The 9854-nt window shown below is 47.7% G+C and overlaps 1 long non-coding RNA gene across 1 annotated transcript; it reads left to right on the top strand.

Moving 5' to 3' along the window:
- Nucleotides 1-2449: 2449 nt before the first annotated feature.
- LOC139831151 (uncharacterized) lies at nucleotides 2450-4167 on the top strand. The gene is made up of 2 exons (XR_011745835.1): nucleotides 2450-2778; nucleotides 3998-4167. It is a non-coding gene; the product is annotated as an uncharacterized lncRNA (long non-coding RNA).
- The last annotated feature ends 5687 nt before the right edge of the window (nucleotides 4168-9854 follow it).

Genomic DNA, 9854 nt, shown 5'->3' on the forward strand with positions numbered 1-9854 from the left:
CACGCCCGCAGATCACCACTACTGGAAACTCCAAAGGACAACATGCGAAAGCAGCGGAATTGTGAAGAAGAAGGACGAAGAAGTTGATATCAACTATCTCCGCACACTTGTCGCTTCAAAGCAATGCAAAGCAGAGCAAGGCAGATACTTCGCGCAGGTTGGAATCCAATCCGGATAACTGTGTATCTACCGCGCAGAAGGACGCCCGCGCTGATCGGAGGCCCGACGATGAATCACACACCGGATCCTCGGAGCGCAGAAGGACCAGGGAACACCCAAATCCCATCCCCGTTCCGTCAAAGACCCCTCCGTCGGATCCAAGAAAGGGAAAGGATGCGATGTACTCCGGACGAGACAAATACCGCAACCCCTCTCCTCCACCCAACGGTTACCCGCGACCCCCTCGCCGCCGTAGTCCAGCCGGAAACACCAGGCCCATCGGGCATGGTGCGATTGTTATCCGCGACCACGTGCTGCCAAGAAACAGAAACAGGGAGCGCTCGCCGGAACCTCGCCGGAATCAGAACAATGTTCATGAGCCTGAGCCCAGGAGGAGTCGGAATGAGGACCGTGGTCCAGAACCTCGCCGGAGCCGCGATCCAGAACCTCGCCGGAGCCGCGACCCAGAGCCTCGCCGGAGCCGTGACCCGGAGCCTCGCCGGAACGACCAGGGCAGCCAGCGCCAAGGCGAAGGCAGCCACAGGAGCCGGAGCGCACCGGGAAGGCCGAGGAGAGTCCGATGGCGGAAGCAACAAGTCAGACCGCCCCCCTCGCAGGTCTCCCTCACCATCACCTAGCGGTGGCGGCGGAGGTGGAGGCGGAGGCAATGGCCGGAGATCTCGCTCTCGCACAAAGTCTCTCGCCACGGCTCGCGCGACGCGCGGACCGCCTTAACGAGTACGTAACCGATTACATTGCGCCGAAGTGCTTTGGCAGGATGATTCGAGAGGAACCAAAGCCAAGGATGAACCTCAAGCTACCCGGAAATCTGAAGCATTATGATGGCACCGAAAGGCCGGATACACCGGATTGAGGATTACTACAATCTTGTAACCTTCGCCGGAGGAACCCCTAACATCGCCGCCGCATGCTCCAGCTTGTACCTTGTAGGTCCAGCCCGGATCCTGCTCGGTGACCTCGAGAAGAACTCCATCTTTTGCCGGTTCGACCCAGAAGAACGCTTTTGAGAAACACTTCAGGGGCACCTACAAGAGACCTGCCACAACAAGCGACCTACAGGCATGCATCCAGAAGAAGGGCGAAACATCGAGGAACTTCCTCACCCGATGGTTGGCATGCAGAAACGAGTGCGAGAACGTCGACAACCGCACAGCAATGCACGCTTTCATTGGGGGCTTGCAGCGAGGAGGATTGCTGCGACACAAGCTAACTTGCTTGGTCAATGCAAATAAACTGACGTTGGATGACATGATCACCATCGCTAGCGATCACACTGCCGCCGATGACGACGCAGGCGGTGATCTCGCAGCCTACAAAGAATCCCCCGCATCAACAAAAGAAGAACCGTGACAACGGCGGCACTGCCATAAGCGCAAGAACCACGATGACCGTAAGAGTGGCGGATCCGAGATGGTCGCCATGGCGTTTCAACGCGGAGGTCCAGGAGGCGGAAGAGGACGCGGACGCGGAGGCGGAGCCGGCAGGGGTCAGCAGCATACCTCCGAGGTCACTGCTGCCGGATCCCGCGCTCCGCAAACCTATGAGGAGTACAGAGACATGCCCTACCTGGCCCATCTGGATCCGGTTACAGGGAAGTCCACTGTAACATCCCAAGAGTAATACATAGACCCCTTTGTTCTTTTCTTGCATTTTGTTCATGTCATCATGTTGCATACATGCATATAACCACCTTGGCTTTTATAAATTGCATTTGTTCTTGGTTTTCTTTGGTTTGCTTGTTTTTCTTCTTTCTTCCTCCCTCTTGGTTCATCCCCTCCTCTTGTGATGTTCCAAGAAAAGCACAACTCCATCTCTCTCCCTCTTTAACCTTATACACATAGGTCATGCCAAATTTTTCTATAATTTGGTGTCACCTCAAACCATCTCTTCTTTTCAAACCCTATGTGCAACCCTTCTTTTAATTTTCTCTTACCATCATATGTGATATGGTGGAATCTCCTCATACTCTTTCCTCTCTTTCTTTTTCTCAAACAACATCTGCTATCAAAATATACAAATTGGTTTTAGTTGAAAACAAAATAAAATCAGAATTCATAAAAGAGAGGGAGAAGCATATTCTAATCTAACCCAGCAGCCCAACCGGAGCAGCCCACCATCTTCCCTCCTTCCCTGGCCCAACTCCAACGTGTGGAGAGGGTACGTCGTCTTCCTCGTCGTACGAACCAGCTAACCACCACATGATCTTCTCCTCTCTTCCGATGCAAGCCACCTGCCCTTCTTCCCCTCCTTTATACACCAGGAGACCGAGCCAAACCCTAGCCACTCTTCCTCGCCCGCGCCGCGCCGCTCCATCTCTTCCTCCACCTCTCCGTAAGCAAACAAGAGGGTTTTGACCCGGAGCTTCGTCGACCGCCGTTGTCGCCATGGACGCCGGCGACCTCACCTGACCGCGGGAATCGAACCGCTGCGTCGCCGTCTTCGTCCTGGTCTACTTCACGGACCAGGGGACGCCAAGTTCTCCTCGGAATCATCCGCGCCGTCGGCGTCTTCTTCCCGGAGTCCGTCGAGCGCGCCACCTTTCTGCTACCTCTCCGGCAGCCCTTCCTCGCCTCCTCCACCTCGCCTCAGCCACCCAGGGTGAGCAGCCTTCCTTCCTACATCTCCCCTGCATGTCTCTATGTCGCTGCTCCATCACATGTGCGAAGATCTGAGCGAGATCGAACCGATAAAACGAAACAAACGGTTCCAGTTTTTCTGTTTCGAGGTGGCTATTTCCGACGATCTTTTCCGGCGATCTACTCCACTCCAGCGCGCGTACTTCACACCGTTGGAAAGCTGAGAGTGTGGGCTACAATTTACGTTTTGGAAGCGACCAATTTCGTTTCCTGTAGACGACGCCATCTTCGTTCGAAAATCTGTCCAGAAAACGTTTTCCAGTTTTCAGATCTGTTCACCGTGACACGGCCACATCTCCCGATGATCATCGCCGGCGCCACGCTGCTCCGTTTCCACTCAGATATGTCCCGTTGCAATCTACCCACATCCCTCTTGCTCAACTACATCGAAGTCCCATCTAGATCTGCACAGAGCTCTTGTTCTCGTCGCTTTAAGTTTCGTGCAGAAACACGTCTACAGAAAACTGCAGCTGTCACTTCTTCAGTTTTAGTGTTCAAAATTCAGTTAACTCGCCTGTAGTCTATATATCGTCTGAAACCTGTATTTGTACAAATCTCGAGCAGCAGCACACTGGCTACCACCCTGCTCCCTCACGCGCGCAGCCCTGGGTGCAAATCCCCTTGGGCGCGTTAAACCCAAACCCCCCCTTTTTGTTTTTTTTGTTTGTTTCTCAAAATTTTGAAATCTGGATACTTTTCAAAGTATATAAAACTGCACTTTTACAAATCCGATTTGGACAAACCATATGTCCATTTCGATCAGAAAAACATGCTCTTTCCAACCATGTAATTTGTTTCAACTTTTGAACAACTAAAATTGTGTCAATTTCAAATCTGGACTAAACTTGATTATTGTTGCATAATTCATATCTTCAATTTTACAATTCCAAATTCAACAAATGATATATCCATTTTCGTCAGAAAAATGTGAGGATTTCAAATCTGAATTTGTCATGCATCATTGGCATCATCTCTGAATTGTCCAAATTAAATATGCAACATGAACAAAAACTATATGTGAGGGTGCTTATCATTTCATGTGAATTATGAGCACCCCACTTAATTTTGCCTTGCACAAATCATCTTGCCATGTCATCGTGCATCATATTGCGCATTGCATCTACTTGTATTGATTGGTGCTATACTTTCCTTGTATGTACTATTTGGTTCTTCTCGAGTAGACGCCGACGCAGAGCAGTACGAGCAGGAGTACGAGTTCCCCCTGGAGGATCGTGTCGGTGCTTCTACCTCTGATCTGACAGGCGAGCCCACCCCTTCACCTATTTTACTTTTACATGCTCTTTTGATCTATTGCTATCCTTATGTTGCGATTCTGTTGTGTCACGTGTCCTATCCACCTGTTACCTATATGTCCGAGATACACCTCCTCGCCCTACCTTTTGTTTGTTGTTTGCAGAGTATAGAACTGCTAGAATATGCGCTCTCTCATCTTCTCTATTAGACGGATGTTGTAGCGTGTCTCTATTGGATAGTGCTTTGCTGCCGCTAAACTCCACATATAGCCGGGCGAAGTTTACACCGCCCACCAGCGAGCATAGCTGGTCTTGTCTCGCAAGTACGTGCTAACGGTACTTACCCTCGTTTTTCTCCCTCTTTTTCTGGAACACGCTTTTCGACAAACAGGTATGACAGATGACGAGCAGTACGCTGGAGGCTACTTTGTCGAGTTCACGGACGACGACTTCGTTGCGTAGCAGGATCGTTCCTAAGGCAGCAGCCTGTGGCATGTTGGTTATGGGAATACCGCTTGATTATCTTCAGGACTCTTAGTCCAATTTGGATCTTGTCTGTACCCAGACTATTTGGCTATCTTATGTATGATGTACTGATGGGATATGTTTCCCTCCTGAGTGTCATTTGGATCTTGCTCATTAGAGCGTTGCTATATATATGAACCTTATTTCCATCTTTTGTGTCATACATAGTCATGTTGTGATATTCAAGCTGTATTCTACCCTTGTATCCTGTGCACAGTGTGTGTATGTGTGAAGTGCACAGGAAGGTAAAGCACTCAGGCCTGGAAAGCCTACCGTGAGCCTTTGAGGCGGGTGTTGTGTGCATGGGCGTGTCGAGCTGTTGCTTGGCCTACCCATATGCTTGGGAATGCGAGGCGACCTCACGGTCCTTTGTAGTGACCTCATGCACATAAACCCCTCTTACATGCGCGCTCTGGGTTTTCCTACTCCTGGGGCTTACAGACTTGGTATCAGAGCAGGACTGCCTTTAGGAGCCCCTTGCAGCGGACGAAGTTGAGTCTAGAAACTAATATTTTAGTAGTTACATAGGAAAAATTGTGCGCGAGAGTAGGAATTCTGCTTTTATTTCTTACCCCACCCACCCTCCCTCTGGTAAGGACGTGCAACGGTTTTACTCTATTCTTATCTTGTTTCATCTAGGCTTGGGCGTGTTTGTGGGAAACCATAGTGCCATAGGGACAAGTATTTTGAAAAAAATTCTGTACTATGGTTGCTTCGTTATCATCCTTTGTCAATCTCCACATATAATCTGTTCCTTTGACATGTTGGTATTTTCATGCTAATGTGTCTTCTCTTTGTTGTTCCGTTGCTATCTCGACCACTTTTTGTTCCGGTGCATATATCAACTTTCCTTCCCCAGAGTTGTTTTCGCCAAGCTCATACCTTGTTGTTTCCCTTCCAATATGCGTAACTAGTGTCAAAACGTCCCAAGTTATTGACACTTGCTATTGCAAAAACTTCTGTATAGCTGCACTTCATAAACCGCGCAAGGTATCTTTGTGAAGTACTGTTGCTGCTATCGTTCCAATCTTTTACATGTTATGGCTACCTCTCGTGTACTTGAATTCTTGTACCTTGAAGATATCTTGTCATATTCATGTTTCCTCTGAAGTTCTCATTAGCACTAATATTGGGTTTTGTTAAATTCGATAATGTGTTGATCTTGTTGTTCCGGCGCAACCCACCTACGTGCCTCGTCCGAAGGTTTTGTTTCCCACCCTCCCAACCCTCTTTCTGTTCCACGGAGATCTCAAGTTCAGCAAAAGATATGTTTTAGCTGTACAAGACAAATGGTTCCTCGTCCTTCCTATCAACCCTTTCTCAGCTACAGTTCCGTTTGATACCGGAGCATCACATTCTTTCATCTCTTAAAGTTTCGCACATGCAAGAGTTTGTTGTGTTTTCCTTGCCATCTAATCTCGTGGTTCACTCTCCCGGAGGACAAATGATATCTTCGAAGATAAGCCATGGTAACCAAATTCGGATTAGGAACCATTCATTCCAGGCTTCTCTCATACTCCTTCGAAACTCTGGCATTAATGTCATCCTTGGCATGGATTGGTTGAAGGCCAACAAAGTTGTCATTGATTGCGCCGAGCATTCAGTTTCTCTTCCTACTGCATCAGGAACCTTGACCTATACACCTTCCCAAACACCTTCCGTTCAGCTCTTTGCTTTGAATCCTAGTTCTCTTCCGGAGCTTGAGTCTATACCGGTGGTTTGCGACTTTCCTGATGTCTTTCCTGAAGAACTTCCAGGTATGCCACCTGACAGGGCTGTTGAGTTCGTCATTGAACTAGAGCCTGGAACAGCTCCTATCTCAAAGCGGCCATACAAAATGGGTCCAAATGAGTTGGCTGAACTCAAGAAGCAGCTTGACGAGTTGCAAAAACTTGGTTTCATTCAGCCAAGCACTTCTCCATGGGGATGTCCTACCATCTTCGTGAAGAAAAAGGATAAAACTGATCGATTGGTGGTTGATTACCGCCCTCTCAATGAGAAAACGATCAAGAATACATATCCTCTTCCTCGCATCAATGAGCTCTTTGATCAGCTTGCGGGTGCAACTGTGTTCTCTAAGATGGATTTGAGAAGTGGTTATCACCAAATCAAAATCCGCAAGGAGGATGTACCCAAGACAGCCTTCAAAACTCGTTATGGTCTCTACGAATACACTGTCATGTCCTTTGGCCTCACTAATGCTCCTGCCACTTTCTCTCGGTTGATGAACTACATTTTCATGGAGTACCTCGACAAGTTTGTGGTAGTCTATCTTGATGATATCCTTGTCTACTCCAAGTCCAATGAGGAGCATGAAGAGCATCTTCGCCTCATCCTCCTGAAGCTTCGTGAACATCGTCTCTATGCCAAGTTCTCCAAGTGTGAATTTTGGCTTCCTCAAGTAGTCTATCTTGGCCATGTCATTTCGGGAAAAGGCATTGCTGTCAATCCTGAAACCGTCAAGGCGATCGTTGAATGGCTTCCTCCGAAGAATGTCAAGCAAGTGAGAAGTTTCCTCGGTTTGGCAAGTTACTGCCGCCGCTTTGTTGAGAATTTCTCCAAGATCGCCAAGCCTCTTACCGATCTCCTGAAGAAAGACAAGAAGTTCCTTTGGTCTCCTCAATGTCAAGAAAGCTTTGACCTCCTCAAGCAGAAGCTCACTTCCACACCTGTCCTTGTTCTTCCAGATACTTCTAAACCTTTCCAGATATTCTGTGATGCCTCTCTTCATGGACTAGGTGCTGTCCTCATGCAAGAACGTCAAGTTGTGGCGTATGCTTCTCGTCAGTTGAAAAAGCATGAACTCAACTATCCCACACATGATCTCGAGCTTGCAGCTGTGTTACATGCTTTAATAACATGGCGCCAATACTTGTTGGGCAACAAATGTGAGATATTCACCGACCACAAGAGTCTCAAATACATCTTCACAGAACCCAACTTGAACCTCCGTCAAACGAGATGGATGGAAACTATCAAGGACTTTGATCTCTCTATCAGCTACACTCCAGGCAAAGCTAATGTCATGGCTGACGCCCTTAGTCGCAAGTCCTATTGCAACAACCTCATGATTCAAGAAAGTCAACCTGCTCTTTATGAAGAATTCAGGAAATTGAATCTTGAGCTTGTTCCCCAAGGTTACCTTGCAAACTTGGTGATCACGCAAACTCTAGAAGATAAGATCCGAAAAGGACAGTTGCGAGATATTTGCAGCAAGAATATCAAAGAGAATATGCACAAGCCCAAGTACAAGTCTTTCTCTCTCGACGATCAAGGAACTCTCTTCTTCCAAGGTCGTTTTGTTGTTCCGAATGATCCAGACCTGAGAAACCTCATTCTCAAAGAAGCTCACGACACTCCTCTTTCTATCCATCCTGGCAGCACAAAGATGTATCTCGATATCAAGTCTACCTATTGGTGGACTAGGATGAAAAGGGATGTTGCTCGCTATGTCTTAGAATGTGATGTCTGTCGCCGTGTCAAAGCAGAACATCAGAGACCTGCCGGTGTCCTCCAACCCCTGAAAATTCTGAGTGGAAATGGGATAAGATTGAGATGGACTTTGTGACCGGTTTTCCAAAGTCTCGGAAAGGCAATGATGCTATCTTCGTGGTGATCGACCGTCTTTCTAAGGTTGCTCACTTCCTTCTGTCAAAGAAACAATATCTCGCTAGTCGGTTGGCCGAGCTCTACACCGCAAAGATTGTTTCTCTTCATGGTGTTCCCTTGGAAATAAGCTACGATCGCGGAAGTATCTTCACTTCCAAGTTTTGGGCAAGCTTTCGAAAGCTATGGGAACTAATCTGCTCTTCAAAGACACCTTACCATCCGCAAACGAGTGGGCAAGTCGAAAGAGTCAATCGATTCTCGAGGACATGCTCCGTGCCTCGTGTTATCTCCTTCGGCATGAAATGGGAAGAATGCCTTCCTTTCGCTGAGTTCTCTTACAACAACAGCTATCAAGCCGCCTTGGGCATGGCACCCTTCGAAGCTCTCTATGGTCGCAAATGCGTAACACCTCTCGAATCGGTCCGAAATCGGTGAAAGGAAAATCTTTGGCCCCGATGTCATCAACGAGGCTGAAGAAAAGGTGCGAATCATTCGTGACAATCTGAAGATAGCACAATCTCGGCAGAAAAGCTATTATGATAGCAAGCACCGTGATATGTTATATCAGCCTGGTGATCAAGCCTACCTTCGTGTTACTCCTATGAGGGGCACTCATCGCTTCGGTATCAAAGGCAAGCTGGCGCCAAGATACATTGGTCCTTTCAAAGTTCTAGCAAAGCGTGGTGAAGTCGCTTACCTCCTTGAACTCCCTGAGAAGCTCTCCAAAGTGCACGATGTCTTCCACATGTCACAGCTCAAGAAGTGCTTCAAAGATCCGGGCCGTGCAGTTGATCACGAGTCCATTGACCTCCAAGAAGACCTCTCATACAAAGAGCATCCCGTTCGGATTCTTGATGAAGCTGAACGTCGTACTCGCAACAAGTCTGTCAAGTTCCTCAAGGTGCAGTGGTCGCACCATTCCGATAAAGAAGCAACTTGGGAGCGGGAAGATCAACTCCGTTCCGAGTACCCGACCTTTTTCTCTTCTTCCTGAGAATCTCGGGGCGCGATTCCTTCAAGGGGGGGGCGTTTGTAACATCCCAAGAGTAATACATAGACCCCTTTGTTCCTTTCTTGCATTTTGTTCATGTCATCATGTTGCATACATGCATATAACCACCTTGGCTTTTATAAATTGCATTTGTTCTTGGTTTTCTTTGGTTTGCTTGTTTTTCTTCTTTCTTCCTCCCTCTTGGTTCATCCCCTCCTCTTGTGATGTTCCAAGAAAAGCACAACTCCATCTCTCTCCCTCTTTAACCTTATACACATAGGTCATGCCAAATTTTTCTATAATTTGGTGTCACCTCAAACCATCTCTTCTTTTCAAACCCTATGTGCAACCCTTCTTTTAATTTTCTCTTACCATCATATGTGATATGGTGGAATCTCCTCATACTCTTTCCTCTCTTTCTTTTTCTCAAACAACATCTGCTATCAAAATATACAAATTGGTTTTAGTTGAAAACAAAATAAAATCAGAATTCATAAAAGAGAGGGAGAAGCATATTCTAATCTAACCCAGCAGCCCAACCGGAGCAGCCCACCATCTTCCCTCCTTCCCTGGCCCAACTCCAACGTGTGGAGAGGGTTCCTGTACGTCGTCTTCCTCGTCGTACGAACCAGCTAACCACCACATGATCTTCTCCTCTCT

Source organism: Lolium perenne, chromosome 5 (assembly GCF_019359855.2).
Source record: "Lolium perenne isolate Kyuss_39 chromosome 5, Kyuss_2.0, whole genome shotgun sequence".
NCBI classification, from domain to species: domain Eukaryota; kingdom Viridiplantae; phylum Streptophyta; class Magnoliopsida; order Poales; family Poaceae; genus Lolium; species Lolium perenne.